Below are 17,288 nucleotides of genomic sequence, written 5' to 3' on the forward strand. Positions count from 1 at the left end.
GCTTCATCCCAGGAATGTAGGGATGGTTCAATATAAGGAAATTTATCAATGTAATCCATTATATAAACAAACTCAAAGAAAAAAATCACAAGATCATCCTATTAGATGCTGAAAAAGTCTTTGACAAAATACAACACCCTTCATGCTAAAAGTATTGCAGAGAATAGAAATTTAAGGCCCATACCTAAATATAATAAAAAATATATACAAGCCAATAGCCAACATCAGACTAAGTGGAGAGAAAATTGAAGCAATTCCACTAAAGTCAGGGACAAGACAAGGCTGCCCACTCTCCCCCTACCTATTCAATGTAATACTTGAAGTTCTAACCAGAGCAATAAGACAACAAAAGGGGTTCAAAGGGTACAAATTGGAAAGGAGGAAGTCAAGATATCATGTTTTGCAGATGATATGATAGTATACTTTAAGTGATCCCAAAAATTTCACCAGAGATCTCCTACAGCTGATAAACAACTTCCGCAAAGTAGCCGGATATAAAATTAACTCAAACAAATCAGTAGCTTTTCTCAATTCAAAGGATAAACAGGCTGAGCAAGAAGTTAGCCATCCTTTACAATAGCCACAGATGATATTAAATATCTTGATGTGATGCTAACCAAGGAGTGAAAGATCTGTATGACAAGAACTTCAAGTATCTGAAGAAAGAAATTAAAGACGATTTCAGAAGATGAAAAGATCTCCCATGTGCATGGATTGGCAGGATTAATATTGAAAAATGGCCATCTTCCCGTGGGAGGGAGAGCTAAACCTTCAGAGAGGCAGACACGCCTGTGAAACCAGAAGAGACTGCTCTCTGCACACATTACTGATTCCAGAGGAAAACACCGGAGGCCATGTGGAACCCTGGTGCACGGAGGCTCCCGGAAGAGGCGGCGAGATCTTCCCGGTTGCTGCCACTGTGAGAGAGCCTGTGGGCAGCACCCCTGGCGAGCTAACTTGAGCCTCGGGACCACAGGTAAGACCAACTTTCCTGCTGCAAGAAAGCGCCTGGTGATCTCGAGGACACGGAGGCAGAATTCCTCTAGGACCGGGCACGCCCCTGTGTTTACCGGAAGTCCCACACCTCGGATCCCGGCCCGCAGCAGCTCTCTGCTCCCAAAACCCGTGGGAGAGAGACCTCACCGCCTGGTCAGGTGGGCACTCCTGAGGCTGCAGAGCGGAAGAGACCACCAACACTGCCCACCCCTGCCCACATCCCTGGCCCAAGAGGAAACTGTATAAGGCCTCTGGGCTCCCGTGGGAGAGGGCCCAGGAGAGGCAGGAGCCCTGCCTGAGACACCGCCGGAACCTGAAGGGAACAGACCGGATAAACAATTCTCTGCACCCAAATCCCGTGGGAGGGAGAGCTAAACCTTCAGAGAGGCAGACACGCCTGGGAAACCAGAAGAGACTGCTCTCTGCACACATTACTGATTCCAGAGGAAAACACGGGAGGCCATCTGGAACCCTGGTACACCGAGGCTCCCGGAAGAGGCGGCACAGATCTTCCCGGTTGCTGCCACCGCAGAGAACCCGGGCGCAGCACCCCGCTAGCGAACTTGAGCCTCGGGACCACAGGTAAGACCAACTTTTCTGCTGCGAGTGACCTGCCTGGTGAACTCAAGACACAGGCCCACAGGAACAGCTGAAGACCTGTAGAGGGGCAAAACTACACACACGAAAAGCAGAACACTCTGTCCCCATAACTGGCTGAAAGAAAACAGGAAAACAGGTCTACAGCACTCCTGACACACAGGCTTATAGGACAGTCTAGCCACTGTCAGAAATAGCAGAACAAAGTAACACTAGAGATAATCTGATGGCGAGAGGCAAGCGCAGGAACACAAGCAACAGAAACCAAGACTACATGGCAACATCGGAGCCCAATTCTCCCACCAAAACAAACATGGAATATCCAAACACACCAGAAAAGCAAGATCTAGATTCAAAATCATATTTGACCATGATGCTGGAGAACTTCAAGAAAGACATGATGAACTACCTTAGAGAACAAGTAGAAGCCTACAGAGAGGAATCGCAAAAATGCCAAAAAAGAATTCCAGGAAAGACATGATGAACTCCCTTAGAGAACAAGTAGAAGCCTACAGAGAGGAATCGCAAAAATGCCTGAAAGAATTCCAGGAAAACATAAATAAACAAGTAGAAGCCCATAGGGAGGAGACACAAAAATCCCTGAAAGAATTCCAGGAAAACACAGTCAAACAGTGGAAGGAATTAAAAATGGAAATAGAAGCAATCAAGAAAGAACACATGGAAACAACCCTGGATATAGAAAACCAAAAGAAGAGACAAGGAGCTGTAGATACAAGCTTTACCAACAGAATACAAGAGATGGAAGAGAGAATCTCAGGAGCAGAAGATTCCATAGAAATCATTGACTCAACTGTCAAAGATAATGTAAAGCGGAAAAAGCTACTGGTCCAAAACATACAGGAAATCCAGGACTCAATGAGAAGATCAAACCTAAGGATAATAGGTATAGAAGAGAGTGAAGACTCCCAGCTCAAAGGACCAGTACATATCTTCAACAAAATCATAGAAGAAAACTTCCCTAACCTAAAAAAATAGATACCCATAGGCATACAAGAAGCCTACAGAACTCCAAATAGATTGGACCAGAAAAGAAACACCTCCCGTCACATAATAGTCAAAACACCAAACGACAAAATAAAGAAAGAATATTAAAAGCAGTAAGGGAAAAAAGGTCAAGTAACATATAAAGGCAGACCTATCAGAATCACACCAGACTTTTCGCCAGAAACTATGAAGGCCAGAAGATCCTGGACTGATGTCATACAGACCCTAAGAGAACACAAATGCCAGCCCAGGCTACTGTATCCTACAAAACTCTCAATTAACATAGATGGAGAAACCAAGATATTCCATGACAAAACCAAATTTACACAATATCTTTCTACAAATCCAGCACTACAAAGGATAATAAATGGTAAAGCCCAACATAAGGAGGCAAGCTATACCCTAGAAGAGGCAAGAAACTAATCGTCTTGGCAACAAAACAAAGAGAAGAAAAGCACACAAACACAACCTCACATCCAAATATGAATATAACAGGAAGCAATAATCACTATTCCTTAATATCTCTCAACATCAATGGCCTCAACTCCCCAATAAAAAGACATAGATTAACAAACTGGATACGCAACGAGGACCCTGCATTCTGCTGCCTACAGGAAACACACCTCAGAGACAAAGACAGACACTACCTAAGAGTGAAAGGCTGGGAAACAACTTTCCAAGCAAATGGTCGGAAGAAGCAAGCTGGAGTAGCCATTCTAATATCAAATAAAAATCAATTTTCAACTAAAAGTCATCAAAAAAAAGATAAGGAAGGACACTTTATATTCATCAAAGGAAAAATCCACCAAGATGAACTCTCAACCTAAATATCTATGCCCCAAATACAAGGGCACCTACATACGTAAAAGAAACCTTACTAAAGCTCAAAACACACATTGCACCTCACACAATAATAGTAGGAGATTTCAACACCCCTACCTCATCAATGGACAGATCATGGAAACAGAAATTAAACAGAGACGTAGACAGACTAAGAGAAGTCATGAGCCAAATGGACTTAACGGATATTTATAGAACGTTTCTACCCTAAAGCAAAAGGATATACCTTCTTCTCAGCTCCTCATGGTACTTTCTCCAAAATTGACCATATAATTGGTCAAAAACGGGCCTCAACAGGTACAGAAAGATAGAAATAATCCCTCGTGAATATATCGGACCACCACGGCCTAAAGCTGGTCTTCAATAACAATAAGGGAAGAATGCCCACATATCCGTGGAAATTGAACAATGCTCTACTCAATGATAACCTGGTCAAGGAAGAAATAAAGAAAGAAATTAAAAACTTTTTAGAATTTAATGACAATGAAGGTACAACATACCCAAACTTATGGGACATAATGAAAGCTGTGCTAAGAGGAAACTCATAGCGCTGAGTGCCTGCAGAAAGAAACAGGAAAGAGCATATGTCAGCAGCTTGACAGCACACCTAAAAAGCTCCTGAACAAAAAAGAAGCAAATACACCCAGGAGGAGTAGAAGGCAGGAAATAATCAAACTCAGAGCTGAAATCAACCAAGTAGAAACAAAAAGGACCATAGAAAGAATCAACAGAACCAAAAGTTGGTTCTTTGAGAAAATCAACAAGATAGATAAACCACTAGCCAGACTAACGAGAGGACACAGAGAGTGTGTCCAAATTAACAAAATCAGAAATGAAAAGGGAGACATAACTACAGATTCAGAGGAAATTCAAAAAATCATCAGATCTTACTATAAAAGCCTATATTCAACAAAACTTGAAAATCTGCAGGAAATGGATAATTTCCTAGACAGATACCAGGTACCGAAGTTAAATCAGGAACAGATAAACCAGTTAAACAACCCCATAACTCCTAAGGAAATAGAAGCAGTCATTAAAGGTCTCCCAACCAAAAAGAGCCCAGGTCCAGACGGGTTTAGTGCAGAATTCTATCAGACTTTCATAGAAGACCTCATACCAATATTATCCAAACTATTCCACAAAATTGAAATAGATGGAGCACTACCAATTCCTTCTATGAAGCCACATACTTTATACCTAAACCACACAAAGACCCAACAAAGAAAGAGAACTTCAGACCAATTTCCCTTTATGAACATTGATTTAAAAAATACTCAACAAAAATTCTGGCAAACCGAATCCAAGAGCACATCAAAACAATCATCCACCATGATCAAGTAGGCTTCATCCCAGGCATGCAGGGATGGTTTAATATACGGAAAACCATCAACGGATCCATTATATAAACAAACTGAAAGAACAAAACCACATGATCATTTCATTAGATGCTGAGAAAGCATTTGACAAAATTCAACACCCCTTCATGATAAAAGTCCTGGAAAGAATAGGAATTCAAGGCCCATACCTAAACATAGTAAAAGCCATATACAGCAAACCAGTGGCTAACATTAAACTAAATGGAGAGAAACTTGAAGCAATCCCACTAAAATCAGGGACTAGACAAGGCTGCCCACTCTCCCTACTTATTCAATATAGTTCTTGAAGTTCTAGCCAGAGCAATCAGACAACAAAAAGGAGGTCAAGGGATACAGATCGAAAAGAAGAAGTCAAAATATCACTATTTGCAGATGATATGATAGTATATTTAAGTGATCCCAAAAGTTCCACCAGAGAACTACTATAGCTGATAAACAACTTCAGCAAAGTGGCTGGGTATAAAATTAACTCAAATAAATCAGTAGCCTTCCTCTACACAAAAGAGAAACAAGCGGAGAAAGAAATTAGGGAAACGACTCCCTTCATAATAGACCCAAATAATATAAAGTACCTCGGTGTGACTTTAAGCAAGCAAGTAAATGATCTGTAAAATAAGAACTTCAAGACGCTGAAGAAAGAAATTGAAGAAGATCTCAGAAGATGGAAAGATCTCCCTTGCTCATGGATTGGCAGGATTAATATAGTAAAAATGGCCATTTTACCAAAAGCATCTACAGATTCAATGCAATCCCCATCAAAAAATACCAATCCAATTCTTCAAAGAGTTAGACAGAACAATTTGCAAATTCATCTGAATAACAAAAAAGCCCAGGATAGCTAAAACTATCCTCAACAATAAAAGGACTTCAGGGGAATCACTATCCCTGAACTCAAGCAGTATTACAGAGCAATAGTGATAAAAACTGCATGGTATTGGTACAGAGACAGACAGATAGACCAATGGAATAGAATTGAAGACCCAGAAATGAACCCACACACCTATGGTCACTTGATTTTTGACAAAGGAGCCAAATCCATCCAATGGAAAAAAAGATAGCATTTTCAGCAAATGGTGCTGGTTCAACTGAGGTCAACATGTAGAAGAATGCAGATCGATCCATGCTTATCACCCTGTACAAAGCTTAAGTCCAAGTGGATCAAGGACCTCCACATCAAACCAGACACACTCAAACTAATAGAAGAAAAACTAGGAAGCATCTGAACACATGGGCACTGGAAAAATTTCCTGAACAAAACACCAATGGCTTATGCTCAAGATCAAGAATCGACAAATGGGATCTCATAAACTGCAAAAGCTTCTGTAAGGCAAAGGACACTGTGGTCAGGACAAACGGCAACCAACAGATTGGGAAAAGATCTTTACCAATCCTACAACAGATAGAGGCCTTATATCCAAAATATACAAAGAACTCAAAAGTTAGACCAAGAGGGAGACAAATAAACCCTATTAAAAAATGGGGTTCAGAGCTAAACAAAGAATTCACAGCTGAGGAATGCTGAATGGCTGAGAAACACCTAAAGAAATGTTCAACATCTTTAGTCATCAGGGAAATGCAAATCAAAACAACCTGAGATTTCACCTCACACCAGTGAGAATGGCTAAGATCAAAACTCAGGTGACAGCAAATGCTGGTGAGGATGTGGAGAAAGAGGAACACTCCTCCATTGTTGGTGGATTGCAGACTGCTACAACCATTCTGGAAATCAGTCTGGAGGTTCCTCAGAAAATTGGACATTGAACTGCCTGAGGATCCAGCTATACTCTCTTGGGCATATACCCAAAAGATGCCCCAACATATAAAAAAGACACGTGCTCCACTATGTTCATCGCAGCCTTTATTTATAATAGCCAGAAGCTGAAAGAACCAGATGCCCCTTCAACAGAGGAATGGATACAGAAAATGGTACATCTACACAATGGAATATTACTCAGCTATAAAAAAAAACGATTTTAATAAATTTCGAGGCAAATGGTTGAACTGGAAAATATCATCCTGAGGAGCTAACCTAATCACAGAAAGACATACATGGTATGCACTCATTGATAAGTGGCTATTAGCCCAAATGCCTGAATTACCCTAGATGCCTAGAAATAAATGAAACTCAAGACGGATGATCAAATGTGAATGTTTCACCCTTCTTTAAAAGGGGAACAAGAATATCCTTGGCAGGGAAGAGAGAGGCAAAGATTAAAACAGAGACTGAAGGGACACCCATTCAGAGCTTGCCCCACATGTGGCCCATATATATACAGCCACACAATTAGATAAGATGGATGAAGCAAAGAAGTGCAGAAGTGTAGATCGCTCCTGAGAGACACAGCCAGAATACAGCAAATACAGAGGTGAATGTCAGCAGCAAACCACTGAACTGAGAATAGGACCCCCGCTGAAGGAATCAGAGAAAGAACTGAAGAGCTTGAAGGCTGAGACCCCATATGTACAACAATGCCAAGCAACCAGAGCTTCCAGGACCAAGCCACTCACCTAAAGACTATACATGGACTGACCCTGGACTGACCATAGGTGCAATGAATATCCTAGTAAGAGCACCAGTGGAAGGGGAAGCCCTGGGTCCCTAAGACTGAACCCCAGTGAACTAGACAGTTGGGGGAGGGCGGGCAATGGGGGAGGGTGGGGAGGGGGAACACCCATAAGGAAGGGGAGGGGAGGGGATGTTTGTCCGAAACCGGAAAGGGAATAACACCTAAATGTATATAAGAAATATTGTTAAAAAAAAAAAAAAAAAAGAGAGACTTTACTAAGGTTTGTAAAAAGCAACTTCAGAGTTGTGCTACAACCAGCTAAATATAGAAATACAGAAGAATTTCGTTCTCTAACGAGAGTATTAAAACTAGGCACAATACAAATAAAAAAAAAAAAAGAAAAATGGCCATCTTATCTAAAGCAATCTACAGATTCAATGCAATTCCCATCAAACTTCCAACTCAATTCTTCACAGAGACAGAAAGAGCAATTCTCAAATTTATCTAGAATAGCAAAAAACCCAGTATATATAAAACCATTCTCAACAATAAAAGAACTGGAGGAATCACTATCCCTGACCTCAAACTATACTACAGAGCAATAGTGTTAAAAACTGAATGGTATTGGTACAGAAACAGGCAGGTAGATCAATGGAATAGAATTGAAGACCCAGAAATGAACCCACACACCTATGGTCACTTGATCTTTGACAAAGGAGCTAAAACTATCTAGTGAAAAAAAGGTAGCATTTTCAACAAATGGTGTTCATTCAACTGGAGGTCAGCATGTAGAAGAATGCAAATTTACCTAGTCTTATCTCTTTGTTCAAAGCTCAAGTCCAAGTGGATCAATGAACTCCACATAAAACCAGATACACTGACTATAATAGAAGAGAAAGTGGGAAAGAACCTGAAACACATTGGCACAGGGGACAATTCCTGAAGAGAATGCCAATGGCTTTTGCTCTAAGATCAAGAATTGACAAATGGGATCTCATAAAATGGAAAAGCTTCTGTAAGGTAAAGGACACTGTCAATAGTATGTTACAGCTTCCTGATCCAATGTCTGAGACCCACACATGATCTTGTGGGCTCCTTCAAAGGACTTACAACACTTCTCCAGATCTGCACCTTAGAACTCTAAGCTCTGGCTGACTCCACTCTCCCGCTGCTGCTTTTATTGGTGATCATCCCACAGTACTGGCATCTCCAATATACTGGCTCTTCATCTGCAAATAGGCTTCACCAATAGCCTCTCTTCATGGTGCCAAACCTCCACTTCTTTGCATAACCCTTTCTGTCCTGGGTCATCAACTGCAACTGAGGCTGCACCTTCACCAATGGCCTTCCATGACCTTTCACAGTGTCCAGCCTCAGCTGCTCTTCATGACCCCTTTATACTTTCAAAACCAGTGTCACCTGGGTGATTCTTATACATTACCAAGTCCAGCTGCAGCATGAGGTACAATTTTGGCTACTTCTAGAACACAGCTTCTTTGTGCTCTCAGAAAACATTTCCCAGAAGATTTCACGTTAGTGATGCTGGTCTCTTCAGTGCTAATTTCTTAGTTTCAGCTAACTAGCATCAATTGTCCCAGTAGTCTCCTTCTCTTCTTGACGAAAAAAGCCAGAGCCAAATGGCCAAGGCTGCCAAGTTCTGCTGTTTGCTGGCTCTGAAACATAGCCCCCTTATTATATTACATTATCACCAGCCTTCTGTTTTCAAACTCCTTCACTGCATAAGCTTGGCTGTCCTGGAACTTGCTCTGTAGCTGACTTTGACCTCAGAGGTCTGCATGTCTGTCTTCTAAACACTGAGATTAAAGGTGTGATCCATCATGCCTGAACTTAAACACTTTTCTCTACTTGGAACTTGCTCTGTACTAGACTGGCCTTGAACTCAGAGATCTGTTTGGCTTTGTCTCCTGCACCACCCCCACTGAAACTAAATTTAGCTGGGTGGGATTTTGCCTAAAAATCTCTCTCTCTTAATCTGTTAACTCCCAGAACATAAGGTTCAGCTCGATTCTTCTGGTACCCTTTAATATTTGAATCATATATTTTATATTTTTCCTTTTCCAACTTGCCCCTTTTCATTAAAATGCTCTTCATAACAGTGAACTTTAATAACCATACAACAGAATTTATACCAGGCTGTTTGACTTCCTTTTTTCAAAGCAATTAATCTAAATCTCTTCATCATAGCCTCAGGCAGACTCTTCAGACATGGCAAAAAGTAGCTATAATCTTCAACCATAATATCACAAAAAAAAAAAAAAAACCCAGTCTCAATGTTACAGGCTGAAATTCTTCTCCATTGAAACCTCTTGGGCCAGGTCTGTGAAGATATAATCACTCTCAGCAACAAAGTCTTCCATATTCCTACTAGAATAACCCACTAAACCCCACTTATAGGATCCTAATGCTTTCCAAATCAAAAGCCCCAAAATCCACATTCTTCCAAAAAAAAAAAAAAAGTATGGTCAGGCCTATCACAGCCCATCCTTGTTACCAACTTCTGCCCTAATTAGGATTTTACCGCTGTGAACAGACACCATGACCAATTCAACTCTTATAAAGACAACATTTAATTTGGGGTGGCTTACAGGTTCAGAGGTTTATCCATGTGGGAGCATGGCAGTGTCCAGGCAGACATGGTTTAGGAAGAGCTGAGAGCTCTACATCTTCATCTGAAGGCCAGTAGGAGAAGACTAGCTTCCAGGTAGTCCCATATGAGGGTCCCATACCCTGGGTCAAGCATATACAAACCATCATAGTGTGGAAAAGAACAGTGTGTGTGTGTGTGTGTGTGTGTGTGTGTGTGTGAGAGAGAGAGAGAGAGAGAGAGAGAGAGAGAGAGAGAGAGAGAGAGAGAGAGAGACTGGGGGAGGGTATAGAAACAAACTACAATAATATAAATATATAAAACTCATTATTTTGAATGTTGACCAAAACATTAATAAGCGATTGTGATGAAAGAAACAAACAATTAAAGTACCTCTGCTAAATTGTTAACTCCTATTAATTTACTACTTAAGATACACCCCTTCTCTGTATTTCAACCAACACTAATCAGTTAAGCCAGCAGCCATCATCCATTTACTCCAACTTCCTTGCCAAATCTTTGGTTTCCTGTCCCCTCTTACTGTTGTTAGGGCAATTGTCCAACAGCAATGGACCATGGTCCAGGTGTAAAGTGAAGCTCTGAAAAGGACACTTCAGCTTCATGTCAGCCATAAGTTAGACACGTGCTTGTAGACCTTCTGGGGCTTTTGTTCCGTTCCCCAAGGATGGAGCAACCCAGCCGGAGCAGCAGGATGCTGAGGGGTACACTTTCCAAAAGGCCTGTCTGCCATTTCCACTGGCAGTTTCATGTCACAGACCCTGTCAAACGAAAGCTCCTTTCATCCCAACTGCACCAGAATCTCTATACACCCAGACTTTTATTTTGGTTAGAGGTATTCACTTGAACAACAGTAGTATTTATTTATTGAAAAATCCATTTAGAGGGATCGGAGAATAAGAGCACAGAAAACCCAGGTTCAATTTCCAACTCATAACTATTTCTAAATTCAGTTCCATAGAAACCAATGTTCCTTTCTTGTCTCCTAGGGCCATGTCCACATGTGATACATAGATATACATGCAGGCAAAATACCCATATACAAATATAAAAAAAATTAAATATATTGAGAAAGACAGTTTTAACTATACAGGACAGCCTGAATATATATTTTAATAGGATACCATGTGTTTTTTGAAATATTTATATATTGTTTACATCATGTTAAAGATACTTTATTATTTATCATCTTATTTACTATTGTATGTGTGTATGTTTATGATGTGGGGGGAGGAAATGTAACAGATGGTGTTCAGAGAACAACCTTTGTAGAATCAGTTCTTTTCTTCCAGGTTTGGAATGGAACTTGGGTTCCTAGAATTGTCCAATAAGTGCCTCTTCTTGATGATTTATCATCTTAAACATATTTTGGATTTATTAATTTTATTTGATGGACTAGTATTTTGCCTACTTGTGTGTGAGTGTATGTGTGTGTGAGTATGTGTGTGTATGAGTATATGTGTGTGTGAGTGTATGTGTGTGTATGTATGTGTGTGAGTGTGTGTGTGTGAGCGTATGTGTGTGAGTATATGTGTGTATTGTGTGTGTGAGTGTGTGTGTGTGTGCATGTGTGTGTGTATGTGTGTGTACAATGTGCATGCTTGGTATTTGTGGGGGTCAGAAGAAGGTATTTAGATCCCCTAGAATTGGAGTTATGAATGGCTGTGAACCATCTGGATGCTGGAAATTTGAACCCAGGTCCTTGGCAAGAACAACAAGGGCTCTCATCCACTGAGCCCTCTCTTTCTCTCTCCAACCTTATTACATTTATCATCTTAATGGTAAACGTCATTGAAAAGTCATTGCTTTTGGAAAGGTGCAGTGCAGACCTCATGAGTGGTTTCAAGAACACTGGATGCAATGGAACACCAGACCTTCCTTCTCCTAGCTCACTTTAACTTACTTCCCATTTCCATTTTGCTCTCACCATCTGTAGGGACCATTATTCTCCTCTTACTCCCGTGAGATCTGCTTTTCTAGATTCTAGAGTGATAGCATGCAGTCCATGCCTTCGTATTTACGTATTTTACCTAATATCAATCCTTGTCTCAAATAACAGGATTCCATTTATGTTACGGCTGCCAAGAGTTCTATGGTGTGTGTACAAGTACAACCGCTTCATTACCCATTCATCATCTGAAAGATGCTGTGATTGCTCCTACTGCTTAGCTTTTGCAACTAGTGCTGATGGGAGTGTGGGTGTCTCTTCAACACACTGGCTTCATTCCCTCCAGATACATACCAAATAGTGACACCGCTGAATTGTATGGTGGCTCTATTCTTAGTGTTTGAGAACCCTCCACAGTCTTTTCTATATTGGTTGGACTAAATTGTCGCGCGCCCAATGTCCCCGCCAGCAAGAACGTCGCGCGGCAACAGGATTCTTCTGCGAACAAGCCTTTACTGTGTTACAGCTCTTCTTAGTGTTACAGCTCTTCTTAGTGTTACAGCTCTCTTGAACAGGGACCCTGAACAGCAAAGTCGCTCGACTTATATACACAACAGTATGCTAATTATCTCTCAGGGATTGGTGGGGCATGGATCACCCCACTACTTGTCCTCCAGGGATTGGCGGAGAATGAATCACCTCATTAGCATAATAACGGTCAACTGACACCTGGTGCATAAACCACACATGTGCAGTACCGCTGTTCACCACTAGAGGGAGCCCTAGCAAGGGGACAAGCCTGCACATGCGCAGTAAGTTGTCGACATCCAGACAAGGCTGGATGTCGGCGCCATCTTTGTTTCGCCGCGCCGCTCTCTACACTAAATAATCTGAAGTTGGGGTTGGGGATTTAGCTCAGTGGTAGAGTGCTTGCCTAGCAAGCCCAAGGCCCTGAGTTCGGTCCTCAGCTCTGAAAAAGAAAAATCTGAAGTCAATTCACTTTCTACCTTTTATGCCTGGGAGGGGTACAAACCACATTCCAAGAACAGCCATTACAGATTCTTGTCTTGTTTACTCAGAGTTTTCTCACAAGGTCTCAGAAATCTCGTACAGCTTCATTCATGGACTATGTTCCTGACATTTAGGTTGGTGTATTTTGTTAATCAGTCTATTTAGTTTTATGCTATTAACTTTTGGGACTCCTTATATAGCCTAGATTACAACTCCTATCCTCCACATCTTGACTTAGGTGATAAAGGGATGAAGAAAGGACAGACACAGACACATGCACAGGAACGCTGAAATCAAGTGGGCCATGCTTCCTCTGCTGCAGTGTCATTAACTACAGTAGCCATTTTGTCCTTTGGCATATGTATGGCACAAGGAACAGGGGTTAGTCTAAGTAGAAGGTCTCTGCAGGGGAACAGTCTTAGATTGTGGTCATCCCTGAGAAGGAAGTTGTAGTAGCTGGTTTTTATACACACCGGTCAAGTGTTTGTAAACACTCATACCTGGGTCATATGAAAGCTATGCCTTAGCCTCTGGGCCTCATCTAGAAGAAGGCTTTGCCAGTTCACACAGGTCTGAAATATCGGTGTCCTTGACGTGACTGTCCCCAAGTCAACAATTTACATTTATTCAGGATGTCATCCACATTACACACTCAACGCTTCCTTGGCTCCCAAACCCTGTCAGATTAAGTTTAAAAATATTTTCTATAATCTTGTAGGTTTTTTACATCGTTTTAATGATTGTAGCCTTCACTAAGAGGAAACATTTTGATGCAACCTTGTAGAAGGTCTGAGTGCTCATAGATAAGCATTGGAGAAACCAGAAATGTCAACCTCTTAGGGTTATCTTCTCCAAGGAGGAAATGAGTGGATGTTGTTACTGACCTGATGACATTTACCATCTGTAGAGCCAAATCTCACCCAAATTCCCCAGAATGCTTATCCCAGATTCTGCTTCCCTGTATCTTTATCTTTGTTTCTCAGTCAGTCATACCCATCCCATCCTGAGGGGAGCAGTCCCATATACTCCATAGGCTGTTATCTATATGACAGAGACCATTTCAGATCCTTCCCTAGACCCCTATCTCTAGAACCCATCTTCTTTGAAAAAAATGACAGCAATTTGAGTTTAGATTTAATATGTTATGCCTTCTTGTGCACCTGGGATTGTATTACACCAGGAAACGTTGTCCATGTTTTACTGTGTTTAAATATGCCTGGTGTCAGACTCTAGAAGTTGTGACCCAGCACTGGTTAAGTTGTGCTGAACCTTCTTACCTTACATGGTTCATTTCCCTGCTAGCTGTAGAGCTTACAGGGACCCACACACACAATCTCATTCACTTAACCCTTTGTCTTTGTCATTTGTATACAGTCTTATAAATGCAATGCTTAGCCACTCTAACCGCCCAATATATTTTCCTTTTGCTTTCTTCTATTAGTTGTATGTCTTATATTTAATTCTAATCCAGTTTGGTTCTTTCTGTTTCTATTATTAATGAAAGAGGTGTCTTGTTTCATTCTTCTGCATGTGGAATCCAGTTTTCCCAATGGCATTAGTTTTGAAAAAGAATATCTTTTCTCCAATTTGTATTTTAAATACTTCTATTAGTTGATTGTAGATGTATGAATTACTATGAGGCCATTTATGTTGTTCCACCGTGTGTGTATGTGTGTGTGTGTGTGTGTGTGTGTGTGTGTGTGTGTGTGCCAATAACATACTGTTTAGATTACAACTTTGAAGTATATACTTGAAATCAGCTGGTATATGGTCATCTGTTTATTTTTTGTTGTTTATGATAGTTTTGGTTATTTGAAATTCTTCAATAGTTCTATACAAATTCTAGGGTTATTGTTTCTGATTATATTAAGTATGTCATTATATTCTGATAGGGTTCTGTGAATAGTAGGCATATTTTAAACTTTTAAAATGTGTGTCCTCTGAAATTTCTTTCATTGATATTTAGACTTTTCATTTTGGAGTTTTGGGTTAACTTTATTCCTAGGAACATGTTTCTTCTGTGTCTCCTGCAAGTGAGATTATGTCCTTGATGTCTATGCCAGATAATTAGTTATTGGTATTTGGAAATACTACTGATTTGTGCAGGTTGATTTTGTACTTGTAGAATTCATTAATCAACTCTAATATTGAGAGGCAAAGCAAAACAAAACAAGCAAACAAACAAAAACTTGACATTACCACGGAAATGAAGCGTTTTAAACTTCCTTTTGTTCTTGCCAGATTTCTTTTGGTCTTCATGATATAAAGCACACCATAAGATTTTCTTCATGCATCCTATGTTCATGAACTATAATAATCAATATAGTTTTTAAAAGTTTAATCTATAGAGAGGGACCTACATTCACTGCCCAGACAGGAAGCAATGTTAATGCCTAAAGTGTTTTTCCAATCTCATTTGACTTGTTAAAATGCATTCTAATGCATAGAGTTCTAAAAAACAGTTTTTATCTTCTAACCATATAGTCATAATTATGGTATATCCATAGTTCATTAAATAGAATGAAAGAATGAGAGATCTGGGATGGAGATGAGTTTTGAGCTAGAATATAAGCAAGATACCATAGTAAATGGCTTCTGAAGACCAGTTTCAAGAATCATTAGCTTAATACCCTTCCCAGAACTGACTGCAGGTTAACTGTTCCCACTTCTATTCCTCCCATGATGCTAGGCATTCTTCGCATATGCTATCTACATTACCTATCATATTCTTTTTGTTTGTTTTCATTTTAAAATACCCTAATTGACTTTTTTTTACAGTTTTATGATCATAGGAAAAATAATGGGTAGCTGCAGAAATATATGTTATCCTCCTCTTCCTGAAGAGCTTCCCCTCATCAACAGCCTCTGATATAATCATTGCAACTAGATCCATGTTGATAGATTTTTATTACTTCAAGTCTAGAACTTACAGGGTGGAATAATTTTTTTGTTATTTTATGTTTTATTAATTTAGAGAAATAATCTCTCTTATCTATCAACAGAATATCATGCAGATATATTTCACTGCTTGTGATGGTTTGTATATGCTTGACTCAGGAAATGGCACTGTTGGGAGGTGTGGCCTTGTTGGAGTGGATGTGGCCTTGTGAGTGTGGGCTTTAATACCCTTGTCCTAGCTGCCTGAGAACCAGTATTCTGCTAGCAGCCTTCAGATGATGGAGTAGAACTCTTAGCTCCTCCTGTATCATGCCTTCCTAGATGCTGCCATGTTCCCACCTTGATGATAATGGACTGAACCTCTGAATCTGTAAGCCAGCCCCAATTAAATGCTGTTCTTATAAGTGTTGCCTTGGTCATGGTGTCTGTTCACAACAGTAAAACCCTAACTAAGACACTGCTCTAACAATACTCTATGTTTCCCTCTTTCTTTGTAACTCCTGATAATCATAGTTTATTTTACTGTCTTCTAATTTGGCTTTTTCTAGAAAGATATATTATTAAAATTGCACAGTGGAAAACCGTGGGTTTCTTTTACTTTGTAATAGATATTTAAGTTTCTCCTGATTGATATTTCTTGTTAGCACTAAGTAATATTCATCACTATTATGACAAAACACCATGGCCAAGGCAACTTATAACACAAAGTGTTTAATTTGGCTTACAGTTTTGGGGGTAAGTGTCTATGATGATAAAGCAAACACATGGTAGAAGAAACAGCTAAGAGCTCACATCTTGCTCTTAATACTCACAGAGAGAGACAGAGACACACAAACAGAGAGATACAGAAAACAGAGAGAGAGAGAGAGAGAGAGAGAGAGAGAGAGAGAGAGAGAGAGAGAGAGAACCAGGAATGTTATAAGCGGTTTAAAATCACAAAGCCATTCTCCAGTACCATATTGCCTCCAACAAGTCCACATCTCTTAATCTTTCCCAAACAGTTCCACCAACAAGGGACTAAGTATTCAGACATATAGACCTACATCCGGGTATATCACACTTTTCCCTCTCATCTACTAAAGAACATCTTGATTGCTATCAATGTGGGTTATTAGAAAATCACTACTATAAACATCTATGGGCAGGGTTTTTTGTGTGGATATAAAATTTCAATTTCTTTTTTACATATTCCAAGAAATTAATTTCTGGTTCATATAATAAAAATGCTACTAGTTTTGTAGAAAACTGTCTTTTAAGATGGCTATGAAAACTGCATTCTGCCTAGAATGACAAGACTCTACTGGGCGAAAAAAAAAAAAAAACCCAAAACAAAACAAAACAAATAAAGCTCTCCATTTCCTTAAGCAAGGAAACAATATTAATCATATTCTATCACAAGTTGATTGGGTTGTATCTGACCTCTCCTTATTAAGCTGGGGTAGTGTGTTTCAGGGACAGAACCCCCAGCAATGAAGTATTATTCTTATCATATTACATTAAAAGTACCATTACTATGGAGACACATCACTTGTAATTTCATTCTTGAT

Source organism: Rattus rattus, chromosome 4 (assembly GCF_011064425.1).
Source record: "Rattus rattus isolate New Zealand chromosome 4, Rrattus_CSIRO_v1, whole genome shotgun sequence".
Lineage (NCBI taxonomy): Eukaryota > Metazoa > Chordata > Mammalia > Rodentia > Muridae > Rattus > Rattus rattus.